General features: G+C 46.1%; 1 protein-coding gene across 1 annotated transcript in view; it reads left to right on the forward strand.

Moving 5' to 3' along the window:
* SHMT2 (serine hydroxymethyltransferase 2) overlaps nt 1–15506 on the forward strand; it is a 212304-nt gene that overhangs the window by 165688 nt on the left and 31110 nt on the right. The gene's annotated exons all lie outside the window — the stretch shown is intronic.

The following is a 15506-nucleotide window of genomic DNA, read 5'->3' on the forward strand; positions in this document are numbered from 1 at the left end:
TTCGAAGTTCTATAGTTTCGTGATTATGATCTCGGCATTGTGAAAGTCGATATTCTGGGAGTCTAGTTTTAGAGGTAGACCCATATATACGTATGTATTCTCACTTCTTGAGAAGGTTTGTCAGGGAGAGATAAAAATAAAAGTGCTGTTTCCCAAATAACATCATGTTAAGCCAGTTGTGAAGAGCAGAATATCATTAATAATAAAGGAGTCAGCTTTGTACACGTTACAAGTGTTCATTGGTTTTCCTAACTGTCCTTTGCACATTACTTTAATTGATGCTAGCTTTAAGTTACAAGTTTGCTATTTTTAATAGTTTCTCCCACCTTTTTTTGGTACCCTCTCCCAGTTGACTACTGAACCCCTGCATCCTCAACCTTGATGCTTCCCAGACACTCCGCATTAACCCATTCCCATTGTTCTGGGGCATACTTTGCTGAGGGACTCCCCATCCTTGACTAAGAGATTTTTGACTGCAGTTGGGCAAGTCTGTGGAGTGGCATTCCTTCATGATGAGAGTGTATGGCTGCTTGACCTTCATCCTGGTGGTGATGATTCAGCTCTCCTGTCCAGTGAAGTGATGTATACTGCTGTCGTTAAGCATGTGCTGTACTTCCAGACCCAGCATGCAGAGTGTGCTGCCCATACTGTCATTTACAGCAGCTGAGAATGTTTGTGTGGTTCCTGGCTACCACTAAGCATAACATGGATTTGTACTCCCCTTTATCTCAGGTAAATATTTTAACAGATGTGCCTGCTTGACTATAGGAGTCTTCCTCTTTTGACACATTTGTTTGCCACTTTAGAGATGAATACCAGTCAAGTATGAGGCCATCAGAGGTTTTCTGATACTGTCCCTCACTGCACCCCTTTAGAGGCTTGAAATACTTCCTGGCCAAAGTAGAGGCCTGCTATGCCATCTGTGATGATAGGAGGTACTGCAAGGCATGCCAGGAAAAATAAAGCAGTGGATTTGTAACTTATGCCAGCACAGCTAGTTGGAAATTTGTAACTAATTATACGTCATTTGTATATCAAACTTGATTTGTACAGATGCTTATACTGAAAATTTATTTGTGAGGTTTGCTTGTGTTAAAATGTATCAACAGTGTGCCCTGCTGGAAGGAAAGGAAATGTATGAGCATTATGGTAGCTATTTAAATGTATACATTGTAACAACATATACTGGAAGTGAAGTGGTTAATCTAATCTTAATCCACCATATTCTTGAAATTAAATTACTTTATGGGTTAAGGCGTAAAGATGTTATCCCACATTTTTGAATGGGGCCAGAGATGCAATCTCTGTGCTAGAGAATACTTGGTAGCTCCTGTAGGAAAAGTGAAATGGTTTTATGGCTTTATGACTTCCAGCAGCTGCACCACATCTGAGCAAAGCTCTGTGTGTATTGTAACACATAGGTGCTAAAACCCTGGTAGCTTCTAGTGATGGAGGATAGTGTGGGAAACAGAGTCAAATGTCCAGATGTGTGTGATGTCATTCTGTACAGAAATAATGTTTTAATATTAGGAGAGACTGAAGTCTGAGCAGCATTCTGTATTCTGTCTTGGATCTAACAGGACCACTCGCACATCTTGCCTTGCTCTATTCAGTAACTAGGAACAGTAATTATTTTAGTCAATCGGGAATAGATAGTGAGATTAGCTAAATGCTGTTTTTCTATAACTGTGTGAAGCTTTCCATTAGTTTTATTTTTAATATTCCCACTGACAGTAACTTTGGTGTTTACTGTAACTAGATTGTTCTTTTATTTATTATTTATTAATATTTAAACTTGCCATTGTGGCTGGTCTTTTTAGAAAAATGTTTAAGTTTTGAGAGTAATTGCACATATGTATTTGGTGAGAACTCAGGGCATTCCTTAAAGCCTTGCTGTTTGGTCAGCATTACCATTTGCATTAATATTAATTTCCCTCAGTGTAATTGGGTACCATTGTAAGAAGCTTAAAGTAGCTGGCAGGGGTTCTGGTGGCAGTGATAACTACTTTATGGTCTGGGCAGAAGGGGGTCACATCAGGTGAATCTGTGCCAGCCTTTCCCGGGTGTGTGTATGTGGAAATGAAATGTGCATGTGTCTGTGTGTGTGTCTGTGTCTGTGCACGTGTCTGTGTGTGTGCACGTGTCTGTGTGTGCGCGCGTGTCTGTGTGTGCGCGCGTGTCTGTGTGTGCGCGCGTGTCTGTGTGTGCGCGCGTGTCTGTGTGTGCGCGCATGTCTGTGTGTGCGCGCGTGTCTGTGTGCGCGCGTGTCTGTGTGTGTGTGTGTGTGTCTGGAGCAGAATATAGAGAGGAACCAGCCCCTGGACTGAGCATGTTCCCTGTGAGCTCTTAAGGGAAATTGTGCGTGATGCAAAGAGGTCTGCATCTGGAAATACTGAGTGTATCAATTTTTATTCCAGGTGAGCGTCCCTCTCCAGTGTCAGTGGCGGGGATTCAGGCTCCTTGATTACTGGCCCAATGTGGGAACATCACATCATCCCTGAAGTACAGGCATGCTTCCATTAAAGTGGGAATGATGGCTGCAGTGCATATGTGCTACTTGGCAGAATGAAGCACACATATGGGCCCACATTCTGTGTGCTGTATCTCCTCGCCTACCCCTGATGTCAGTGTGTCAGTAGACCTTTTCACCTTCTTACCTGTGAAAGGGCAGGCTTGCATTAGCTGCTTATATCCTCCTGCCCTAGCTAATTGCTCCTCTCGCCATTACTAGTCAATCCCACATTATCTAGGTCAAACCTTGGGGCTTTATCCATCTGCACCATGGAGCTTACTTTACTTCTGGTAAATATTGCCAGGTTCACTGTGTCCATTGTTATTGTCTGAACCAGCCCAGGCAAACAGTTACAGGCAGCAGGTTATCAGTTGCTAGTTTAGTATGTTCTAGAGCAGATCTTTAGGTTCTAATCTGTCCTGGGCCTGAATGGAGGAGGTCCCTGAGAATGCTGGCTTTTCTTACACCCTTTATCAGGAATTGGGCTTTAGTTTCCTCCAAACTTTGTGTGTCTTCCCCTTTCCTAGGTTATGGAGAGGCTGTTTGATGTTTCAGTTGTCTGACTGCTTGCTGTGCATAGTAGCTTGATTAGTTTTAAACCCTTCCCTGTCCCATCCTTCTGGGTGTCATTATTCTTGGGAAGGGGAAGAAAGGGAACTTCTGTTTGTAAGTAGTGGGCTTTGCTCCCTGCTGGCTGTTTCATTCCCCTGGATGGCAAGTCGTTCTCACTTTTAGCTGGGCATGAGGGTTGTCCAGGCTCAGTAAGACAGACTGGTCAGTGCTTCTCAATTGCCACTTTACCTCAGGGTTCTGTTTGGTTCCCCATTGCACTTATTTTCACAGATTCTGATTGCTAGTTTCTGTGTTTTGTTTTTAATCTAGAGGTACTGCTTCCCTCAATGATTTCCAGTCCTAGAGGAGCGGGGCGCACCAGTTACCACTCTAGCTCTAGATCTGTATTTTCCTGGGCAAAAAAAGTCTTTGGCATTTTATAGCAGTTCATTGTTGCCTTCCTTTTCATGACTTGACAGAATGGTGTTTTAGGTTGTGGGGGGGCTGTGTCTACTCCCTATCTTTGGCCAGACACCTTCTCCTTGGAAGCCTCTAGCTTCTGGGCTGGGAGTCACAATATAGTCTCATTCTGGTGATGGAGCCAGCAGCCAGAACCTTAGTGCAATCCCTCTGCTGAATAAAGGCAGCTGTTGATTCTGGTAAGGCACCCTGGAGACTAGTCCTTTGCACTGTTCAGGTGGACCATGATTGTTCTGTAGTGGATCTGAAGGGAAGGTATATGGGAGGTGTCCTTTCTTTTAGGATCCTCTTCTTGACTGTTGCATGATGTCCTTTTCTATGTCACTGTTGCAGTATCCTTTACAAAAGGGATTCCCTGTCAAGGGTAGCTCAATGTCCGGCCAGTATACCAACGGCTTAGGATTTTATAGATGTCATACATCACATGTATGCGTCCTGCTCAAGTTGTAGGGCATAAAGATGATGTATGGACATACATACCTCAGAACGTCTTTGCTGTCAGTCTGAATGCCGTCATTGGTCTTCGTTCTGAACACTCCTCCTCCTGTGCTGGTTACAGAGCCATGTTTCAGATAAGTACCCCATTGGGGTTTGTTATATTTTTCTCTGTTTCATTTTTGTGAGTTTACATGTCATCCAGAAAAGGAAAATATCAGTGTGGGAGGCAGATTCCCCATAAAGGTCATCACAACTACTGTCTGTTCTGTTTGGGTGTTTCACACAACCGTATGCAGTGTTCTGTCTGCCAAGTCGTTGTCCCAAAGACCTTTTGTATTTCTCTTCTCCTTGTCCATTTACTTGGAGAGCCATCATCTTAAGTTGCTGGAGTAGGGTGCTATAGCAGAATCTTCCTGTCCCAAAGGTCAGCTGCCTGCCATGAAAAAGGCCAAGAAACTCTGGTCTGATTCTGCTAATGTCCCACTTCCCCCAGACATGTCTCTTGAGGCTGGTGAAAGCCCAGAGGATTGCCTGGTTGTTGTCTGATTCCTCTGCCCCAACCCCTGTCGGAAGCCATCACAAATCAACTTTTCACATGTTCTTTGAGGTTCTGCAAATGTCCACTCTGGATGTTGAGGGGGGAACCTTGACTGATTATTTCAGTAGAACAGATGGAGATACTACAGACAGCTGTTTGGGAGGAGATTTCTACTACATTGGTTGAGTGTAGGCAAGAGTCTGAACCTCCTAGGGTATTTAGGGCAGACGTCCCTCAAAAGCAAAAAAAGAGAAAAAAAAAAAAAACACATTTCCCCTGTTGCTAAAGATCCCCAGTGTGAATGGCAGGATTTTACCCAGGGGTTGTTTAATGCATTGATGGCCTTGAAGCCTCCCCGAGGAGTTCTGTGCCTGCTCCCATTGGTCATTGACCACACTCAAGAGGCCCAGAGAGCAAGACTCCTCTAAAGAGGATTTGGATTCTGGGGAAGAATCTTTGGCATATTTCACTGGCATATTTCTCTAAGATCCCTTCTCCTTTACAATATGGCTCTGGGGAGAAAGGTTCTATTAGCCCAGATTCTCCCTTGGAAGAACTGTCCTGTGGAGATACCGGTTCTCGTATAATGGAATATTTTAAATGGGACTGATGTTCTTCGTGTTTCACTGTTGCAGTCATCACATTTGAGTTATCTTTGCCAGGGTAGCCCTCGGCCGGCCCGAATACCAGAGCCACTGAGCAGGCACCGGCTTCCGAGGAAGTCCTTCGCACTACCGATTCTTGACACAAACCGAAGTCTTCTTTCGCGACTACCATTCTTTCGAAAATGACCGAGTTTCTTAGACCCAGGGTTACGAACCACACCCAAGAAACAGACGACCCAATCTCAGGCACCTGCGTCCTTGCCTCAGTCTCAAATGCTTAAAATGGTGGAAGACCTTATCATGCTGATCAGGGAAGCCAAGCTACCCCTTCCAAAAGGAAAAGAGATCTGTCCCCTGTAGTTTTATCTGAACAAGAGTCCGATGACTGATTCATCTGAATATGAAGACATGCAAACCCCATCTCTGCTTATGAGGATTCTGATGCAGAGGATTCCATTCCTTCAGCCTCTACCCCAGAGGATTTTTCCTTTGGGGAAACCCTTCATATCTTAAGGGAGCATTTCCAATGGGAAAGTAAGGACTACCCTCAGTCTAAAAAGAGACTCAGGGAATTCTTAGATCTTCCACAGCACAGACCCTTGGCCATCCCCCCAGTCCTGGATGTTGTGGAGGATGTTTTCCTGGAATCCAGTTGGACTCCCGACACCCTCCCTCCTGCACCCAGAAAACCAGACAGGTACTACAGAGTCCCTGACTCTCACACATTTCTTTTTAAAAATCTTACTGCTGACCCCGAGGTAATTTCTCAAGGGCCTAAAGAAATTAAAGCAACCTCTGCTAAGAATCCTAACCCCTCAGATAGGGATTCCTGAGCACTAGACAGATGGGGTAAAAAAGTATACACCTCAGCTACTCTTGCTGTCAGAGCACTAAATTGTCAGTTCCATATGCTAAAATTTCAGCAGCATACCCTGGAACTCCTCAAACAAAAAATGTCTTCCTTTCCTGCTTGTGCAGAATCTAACGTTACAAGAGTTAATGCATTCTGCAGGTCAAGTAACTAAACAGACCTTGCACTGTTGTTTTGGTGCCCTGGAAGCTTCTTGCAGGGCAGCAGTCACCGGATCTGTCCTTAAAAGGCATGCATGACTTAAGGAAGAGCCCTTGCCAGACCATGTTAAATATAAATTGTTGGATGCCCCCTTGCGCAGACAGCTTATTTGGCACTAAGGCAGAAGAGGTCTTAAAAAAGATGGAAGAAAAAGCAAAATCCATGCAGACAGTTGAGGATTTCTTACAGGTCCAGCCACCCAGATTCAGCAGGTATTGTCCCAGCAAGCACTGGTCCTTTCCTGCTCCCTCGAGGCCAGTTCAGCCCAGACCCCGGGGAACCCAACCTCCAAGACAGCAGCCACAGGGAATGCAGAGATCTAAGCAGTGGATTACCTCCACTTCAAAGCCAGGGAGTTCTAAGTGACCCCCTTATGGTAAGAACTCACAGTGACTCTCCTCCCCCACTCCCTCCCTCTGCCCACCTCCACTTACCCCTAGGAGGAAAACTCTCCTTTCACGCAAGCACCTGGACCACCATTACCAACAACCGCTGAGTTCTCAACATAGTGTCCCAGGGATACAAATTTTCTTTCCACACCCTTCCAACTCCAAAAGGGTTCCCAGATCTACCTCCAAACCAGTGGGCAGAGGCACAAAAGCAAGTCCTTTCCCTGCTCTCTGTGAGGGCAGTAGAGCATGATGTTCATCATGTTTCACTGTTGCAGTCATGACTGTAGGGTTCTCCCCTGCCGGCAGGCAGTCCTCGGTCGGCCAGAATCCCAAAGTCTGGGTCCGGCATCGGCCGTTCAGCCATGCTCCCTGACGTCAGAGCGCCAGGAGTACAAAGCTGACAGCCGACGCCATGTTCTCCAGTCTTTCTTGCTGTGCGGTGATAGCAGTTCGCAAGTGCCGGTCGGCTGACTCCTGACAATTTTTTCTGAACAAACTTCAGTCCGAAGACTTTCTTCTCCTACTCAAAGCTAAGTACCCGTTGAAACTTTTTCTTGCTCCAGTCCGATGTCAGAAAAAGTTAATAATTGTATTTCATGTGGGAAGCAAATACCTCATAAGGATTTTCATTCTTACTGTATTCCTTGCTTAGGCCCTGACCACGACGTAGCTAGTTGTCGGTTTTGTGCTAGATTCAGTCAACGTACAATTAAACGAAGGTACGATTTTGCATTTCATTACTTCGGTAGGAGTTTTAATTACAAAATGTCATCGGATACGGTTCCGGCTACCTGAGTTCACAAATGACGCAAGGACAAAGACAGGCCTCCGAGGTCCAAATCAGACGATGTTGTACAAGCAGAGCCATCTTCAGGTTCGGCCGTCGTCAGTGAGGTGCTTTTGCAGCCCCTGTCGTCGGCCATTTCGGAACCGATGGCCGAAACGGACTCCCATGAGGAGCCAACTAGGCCTTTGAATATTTCTGTGGTAGGACCTTCCGGACAATGCTCCTTCGGATGAGTCCGGAGCCGCTGTGCAGGTACCGGCTTCCGAAGGGGTTTTCAGGCCTACTCAGCTTCTAATAAAGGCAAAGCCAAAGACAAAGGCAAAGACTCCTTCCAAATCAAAGACTGCAACACAGGCCTCTTCTGATCCGGCTCCCAAGTCACAGAAACAGTTACTTAAGATGGCGGAGGACTTACTTACTATGATTAGGGGGCCACATCCCCCTCCAGATAAAAGGCCAAGGCAGGAAATTTATTATGACTCCTCTGATCATGCTTCTGTTTCTTCAGTTTCTTCTTCTGACCAGGAATATTCTTTCCCTCCTTATGAGGATTCTGATGCTGAGGAATCCATTCCTTCAGCTTCTCCCCCTGAGGACTTCTCTTGTGGGGAAACTTGGCATGAAATGAGGGAACATTTCCACTGGGAAGGACAGGAGTATTCGGAATCTAAGAAAAGACTAAGGGATTTTCTTCTTCTTCCCCAACATTGACCCCTGGCTATTCCTCCTATTTTGGATATTGTGGATGATGCTTTTTCGGAGGCTAACTTAACCCCTGACTCTTTTCCTCCAGCTCCTGTTAAGCCTGACAGATATTACAGGGTTCCTGATTCCCACCAGTTTTTATACAAGAACCCTACTGCTGACCCTGAAACCATTTCTCCGGGTCCTAAGGGAGTTAAGGCCGCTTCTGCTAAAAACCCCATTCCCACTGAGAAGGATTCCAGATCTTTAGAAAGATGGGGTAAAAAAGTGTACACTTCTGCTACGTTATCTATTAGGGCTTTAAATTGTCAGTTTCATATGCTGAAATACCAGCAATTTCTCCTGTCTGTTTGGAAACAAAAGCTAACTTCCATTTCCCCCTGTGCAGATGATAAGGAATTACATGACTTAATGGATGCCACTGAACAAGTTGGGAAGCATGGTTTACACTGTGGATTTGATGCCTTGGAGGCTTCTTGTAGGGCTGCTGCCTCTGGCACAGTAATTAGAAGGCATGCATGGTTAAAGGAACAAAATTTGCCAGATCAAGTAAAAGCTAAATTATTGGATGCTCCTGTTCAGAATAATGTTTTGTTTGGATCTAAAGCTGAAGAGGTGATAAAAAGATGGAGGACAAGGCAAAATCCATGCAAACAGTTCAAGATTTCTTACAAGTGCAGCCACCCAGATTTAGTAGGAATTGGCCTACTAAAAATTGGTCCTTTCCCAATTCAGACAGGCTTCAGAGGGGTAGATACAGACGCTCCCGAGGAAGGCCTCAAACACAAGCCTCTTGTAGACCAAGACAGTGGACTGCTTCCATCCCTAGGGGAGGAGAGGACAGGTCGCAAGCTCATAGGAAACAGACTCAATGACTCCCTCTGTTGGGCTGCAGGAACTTCTTGCCTGGAAGCCCCTCTCGGAGGAAAAACCTTCTCTTTTTCTCCCAAATTGGACTCATATAACCCAGACAAGTGGGTTCTGGATGTGGTTTCAAGAGGTTACAAATTCCATTTTCATACCCTACCAAGGCCAAGCGGATGGCCAGATCTTCCAAAACATCAATGGACAGAGGCCTTAAACCAGGTGGAAACTCTCTTGGCTATGAAAGCCATAGAACTAGTTCCACTTTCAGAGATGGGACAAGGTTTTTACTCAAGGCTCTTTCTAGTCCCCAGGAAGCAAAATTCATGGAGACCCATTTTGGATCTGTCAGTCTTGAACACTTTTCTAGAGATACCAAAATTCAAGATGCTTACTCTACAGCAGCTACTTCCAATGCTGACCAAAAATGCATGGATGGTAACTTTGGATTTAAAGGAGGCATATTTACACATTCCCATCAGGCAGGACCGCAGAAAATACCTCAGGTTCAAGGCCGGATCGAGGCACTTTAAATTCTCTGCGCAGCCCTTTGGATTGTCTACTGCGCCCAGGGTCTTCACCAAATGCCTGGCTCCAGTAGTAGCTTATTGCAGACTCAAGGGAATTCAAATTTACCCTTATCTGGACGACTGTCTTATTCAGGCAGACAGCAAGGACGTATTACTGCAGCATCTACAGTTTGTTCAGAATCTTCTCAAGTTCCTGGGATTCACTGTAAACATAAAAAAGTCAAATTTGACTCCCTCACAACAGATCATTTTTCTGGGCGCTTCTCTAAACACAACAACCCAGATGGCATTTCTGACATACGAAAAACAGTTACAGCTGGCTTCAACTTTCAAAACCTTGGCAACTTTAACTCGGCTATCTGCAAGGAAATTCCTGCAGGCTTTGGGTTACATGGCCTCTTGCATCCTTCTCATACCACATGCAAGACTACATATGAGGAAAATACAGTGGTACCTAAAAAGTGTATGGTCTCAGCATTGCCACAGTTTAGACATACTGATCTCCGTCCTGCCTTGTCTTAAAAAGGAATTCCTTTGGTGGTGCAAGGCATGTACTCTAAACAAAGGAAAACCCTTCTGCCTGCCTCCTGCCACTCGGATACTAACCACGGATGCCTCAGATTATGCCTGGGGAGCCCATTTTCAGGGCAACTGTCTCTAAGGCCTTTGGACAAAGGATCAGAAGCACCTGCATATCAATTTAAAGGAAATGTTAGCCATTCAGAAAGCCCTATTGGCCTTCAGGAATCTTCTACAACCAGGACAACTACTGATATGGACAGACAACACCGCAGTTATGTGGTACATAAACAAGCAAGGGGGACTCTCATTCCTACCCCCTTTGCAGACTAGCCATGGATCTGTGGAACACAGCTCTAGCTTGCAATCTGGATCTTCAAGCTCAGTTTCTACCAGGGAAGCAAAACTTCCTGGCAGACAGTCTGAGCAGAAACCTTTCGGACCCACACGAGTGGATGCTGGACACCGAAATATTCAAGATGATAACAGCAGTCTGGGGATGTCCTCACATAGACCTCTTTGCATCCCACCTCAATCATCAACTACAGATTTTTTGCATCGGGACTTTCCACGAACAAGCTTGGAAAGTGGATGCACTATCATTCAGTTGGAGAAACCTCTCGGGATATGCCTTTCCGCCTCTTCCTCTTCTTCCACGGGTATTATTAAAGATCAAACAAGACAATCCCAAGATGATAATCTTGCTGGCCCCAAATTGGCCTCGACAGTTTTGGTACCCAACTCTGAAAAACCTTTGTCTGGAGCCCCCTTGGATTTTACCACAAACTCCGAACCTTCTGTCCCAACACCAGGGTCAGGTTCTACACTCCCATGTCAGAACACTCAGCCTGACGGCCTGGTTAATCCAGGGTCTTTGATTCATTCTCTCCTACCCAAGCAGGTTATGGATGTCATTTTAGAAGCCAGATGTCCTAGCACTAGAAAATCTTATGCAGGAAAATGGAAAAGATTTTGTTCCTGGATGCAGGCTCAGGATTCTGATCCTCTTCTTCCTAACATTCCTTTGATTTTACTTTACCTGACAGACCTCTTACATAAGGGTCTCTCTTTCTCTTCCATTAAGATTCATGCCGCTGCTATTTCTGCTCATTATAATACAGACCCTCCAATCTTTTCCCACCAGCTCATGAGACAGTTTCTCAGAGGAGCTAAGAACTTAAGGCCCCCTAGATCTCCTCCCATTCCTGCTTGGGATCTCAACTATGTTTTGGAAAAGCTCACCTTACCTCCTTTTGAGCCTGCTGCCACATCTAACATCAGGTTTTTATCTTGGAAGACAGCCATCCTGTTAGCTCTGACCTCTGCCAGGAGAGTTTCAGAGTTGCAAGCTCTTATGGCTGTGGAACCTTATATTATTTTTCATCAAGACAGGGCGTCTTTAAGGACTAATCCTACTTTCATGCCTAAGGTGGTTTCCAAAGTGGCTTTAAATCAAACTATTCACTTGCCAACTTTTTTCCCCACTTCTCAAAATAAAGGGGAAAGGATCTTACATTCCTTGGATGTACACAGACAACTACGTTTTTACCTGGACAGAACCAAGGACATCAGGAAATCAGAGCAATTGTTTGTTTCTTATGCTTCAAGTTCCCAAGGTAAAGCCATTTCAAAACAGACCATTTCTAAATGGATTGCTCATGGAATCAGATTTTGCTATTCACACCATGGAAAGCAAATCCCATGGAGTATAAGGACTCGTTCCACCAGAGCTGCTGCCACTTCCGCTGACTTCCTCAGGGGAGTTCCCACCAGAGACATTTTGGAAGCTGCAACTTGGAGTTCAGTGCATACTTTTTCAAAGCACTACAATCTACCTCCCTACTCTAAGTCTAGAGCAGGCTTTGCTTCTGCAGTCTTGCAGGGCCTTTTAGCCGCCCCTTCTACTTTATGACCACCTCCCTTTCCTTCTGCTTTGGGATTCTACCCTACAGTCATGACTGCAACAGTGAAACACGATGAACATAGTACAGTTGTGTACACTTACCATAAATGTATGTTAGAGTGTCTTCACTGTTGCAGTCTGGGTTTCCCTCCCTCCTGTCCCCTCTTATTTTTACTTTTGTGTGGTTCCTTTTTTCACCATTCTTCTGAGGTGTATTTGCAAAGGGTATGGGACCTTATTCATTTTGGGACTCCTGACATCTGGGGCAAGAAAAACTGGAGAACATGGCGTCGGCTGTCAGCTTTGTACTCCTGGCGCTCTGACGTCAGGGAGCATGGCTGAACGGCCGACGCCGGACCCAGACTTTGGGATTCTGGCCGACCGAGGACTGCCTGCTGGCAGGGGAGAACCCTACAGTCATGACTGCAACAGTGAAGACACTCGAACATCTACATTTATGGTAAGTGTACACAACTGTACTTTCCTCCAGAACAGAAAGGACAAGGTTTCTACTCCAGACTTTTTCTGGTGCACAGAAAAGAGGACACCTGGTGCCCCATCCTTGATCTGTCCATTCTAAACACCTTCCTGGTGATCCCAAAATTCAAAATGCTCACCCTCCAGCAGCTGCTCCCATGCTCACCAAGAATGCTTGGTTAGCCACCCTAGACCTAAAAGAGGCCAACCTCCACATTCCTGTCAGGGAATCATGCAGAAAATATCTCCATTTCAGAGCAGGATCTCAGCACTTTCAGTTCTCTGCCTTTCCCTTTGGCTTATCTACTGCTCCCAGAGTTTTCACAAAATGTCTGGCTCCGGCCATTGCCTTTTGCAGACAAAGGAATATCCAGATTTACCCATACTTAGCCGATGGCCTAATCCAGGCAGACAACCAGAAAAAGCTGCTTAAGTACCTGACCTTTGTAAAGTCCCTACTAACCTCCCTAGGGTACACAATCAATGAAAAGAAATCCAAACAGGTACCCAACCAAAGGATTATATTCCTGGGAGCAAGCCTGGACACAGCATCCCAGATGGTATTCCTTACACCAGAAAAGCAAACTTTCCTGACAGCCTTCTTCTCTCAACTAGCCACCAGACCCCAGCTATCTGCAAGGAAAATCCTGCAAGCTCTGGGGTTCATGGCATCTTGCATTCTACTCATTCCATATGCCAGACTGCATGTGAGGTAACTAGTGGTACCTAAAAAGCCTTCGGTATCAACACTCTCAAGACCTGGAGACTCTTATACCTGTAATACCTTGCCTCAAAAAAAAATTCCTGTGGTGGGGAACAGCATGCTCCCACAACAAAGGATTACCTTTCTCACCACCCCCCATTGCCCAGACCCTCACCACAGATGCATCAGACTATGCCTTGGGTGCACACCTGGACGGCAGGTGCATACAGGGCCAATGGAGCCCACAGCAAATCCATCTGCACATCACCCAAAAAGAGATGATAGTTGTCCAGCACGCCTTGATAGCTTTCAAGCCCCTTCTCTCCCCAGGGGCTCTCCTGATCAAAACAGACAACACCAACGTGATGTGGTATGTCAACAAGCAGGGAGGGACTCGCTCCTACCCTATATGCAGGCTGGCCATGACCATTTGGCACACAGCCTCTGCCATGCAACTCAACCTGTTAGCACAATTCCTACCAGGCTGTCTCAACTCTCTGGCAGACCACTTAAGCAGAAATCTTCTGGACCCACACGAGTGGTAGTTCAACAGAACCTTCACCCATATAACTCAAAAATGGGACACTCCAAAGGTCAACCTCTTTGCCTCCCACACCAACCATCAGCTCAGCAAGTTCTGCACCAGGGAGCATCACTGCATGGCTTGGAAAGTGGATGCCCCATCCTTCCCCTGGGTCAGTCTATCGGTCTATGCCTTTCCTCCTCTATCTCTCATCCCCAGGGTACTGCTCAAAATAAAGGAGGAAAAACCAAGGACAATTCTTATAGCTCCAGACTGGCCTCACCAGCACTGGTAGCCCTTGCTGCGCAGCCTGTCACCACTACCACTGATCCAGAGTCAAGCATCCCCAAATGCAGAAACTCAATTTGGCAGCTTGGCTTATTCTCTAACCCCCAGTCAGTCTGCCAACCTCAGTAAACCGGTTCTAGATGTGTGAGGCCAGATGCCCTAGCACTAGAAAGCCTTATGCTGACAAATGGAAAAGATTCTGCACCTGGATTCAGGCTAAGGGAGCCAGTATGGCACAGCCCTGCCTCCCTCTCATCCTGGATTACTTAGCTGACCTGCTACACAGTAGCCTTTCTTTTTCCTCTATTAAAATTCATGCCTCTGCTATCTCTGCTCATTTTCCCACTGAGCAGCCCCTTTTCTCTCACCCTTTGATCAAACAGTTCCTAAGAGGAGCCAGAAACTTGAGGCCACCCAGAAGAGCACCAACCCCATCTTGGGACCTTAACTTTGTATTGGAAAAGCTCACCCTGCCCCCCTTCGACCCAGCCTCTTCAGCAGAGCTAAAATTTCTCTCCTGGAAGACGGGTTTCCTTCTGGCCATCACTTCAGCCAGAAGGGTCCCCGAGCTGCAAGCACTCATGGCTGTGGAACCCTTCATCATCTTCATGCGACAGGGTATCCCTCAGGACTAACCCATCCTTCATGCCCAAGGTGGTGTTCAGTGTGGCTCTCAACCAATCCATTCATTTGCCCACCTTTTCTCTTAACCCACAGAACAAGGGGGAAAGGATCCCGCACTCTCTAGATTTGCACAGACAGCTCAGATTATATCTATACAGGACTAAATCCTTCAGAATGTCTGATCAGCTGCTGTTTAGCTTTGCTGCAGGGGCTGAGGGCAAAGCCATCTCCAAACAAACCATTTCCAAATGGATAGCACACTGCATCCATTTCTGCTACAAACAACACAGAAAGCCTTCCCCCAAGGGGGTCAAGACTCACTTCACCAGAGCACCCTCCACCTCTGCAGCTTTCCTCAGAGGAGTTCCCACCAAGGACATCCTGGACACTGCCACCTGGACATCTGTTCACACCTTTACCAAACATTACCACCTGCCTATCTTCCCCAAATCCAGGGCAGGGTTTGCCTCTACAGTCTTGCAGGGCATTCTAGCCAGCCCCTAGTTTCCTTGACTGCCTCCACCCATTTTGTCAGCTTTGGGAATCAACCCAAATGTGATGACTGCAACAGTGAAACACGAAGAACATAGTACAGTTGTATACACTTACCATAAATGTAGATGTTCGAGTGTATTCACTGTTGCCGTCCTGGTTTCCCTCCCTCCATCCCACTCTTCTTTCTTCTCTTTCTTTACAAGGGACATATTGGCATTTACTTTCTACTGGTGGGGTTCTTCCACCAGAACCTGGCTCCCACTTGAGGGCTCCTGACAGGTTAGGGCAAGAAAAACTGATGTAATGGCATCGGCTGCCTTACTTTATACTATTGACGACCTGACGTCAGTCCTGAAACAACAGCAACTGACGCAGAAATACTAAGCCTCTGATATTCGGGCTGGCCGAGGGCTGCCCTGGCAGGGATAACCCAAATGTGATGACTGCAACATTGAGTACACTCGAACATCTACATTTATGGTAAGTGTACACAACTGTA

The sequence above is a fragment of the Protopterus annectens genome, chromosome 9.part0, assembly GCF_019279795.1.
Source record: "Protopterus annectens isolate FY-2018-M chromosome 9.part0, PAN1.0, whole genome shotgun sequence".
NCBI lineage: Eukaryota > Metazoa > Chordata > Ceratodontiformes > Protopteridae > Protopterus > Protopterus annectens.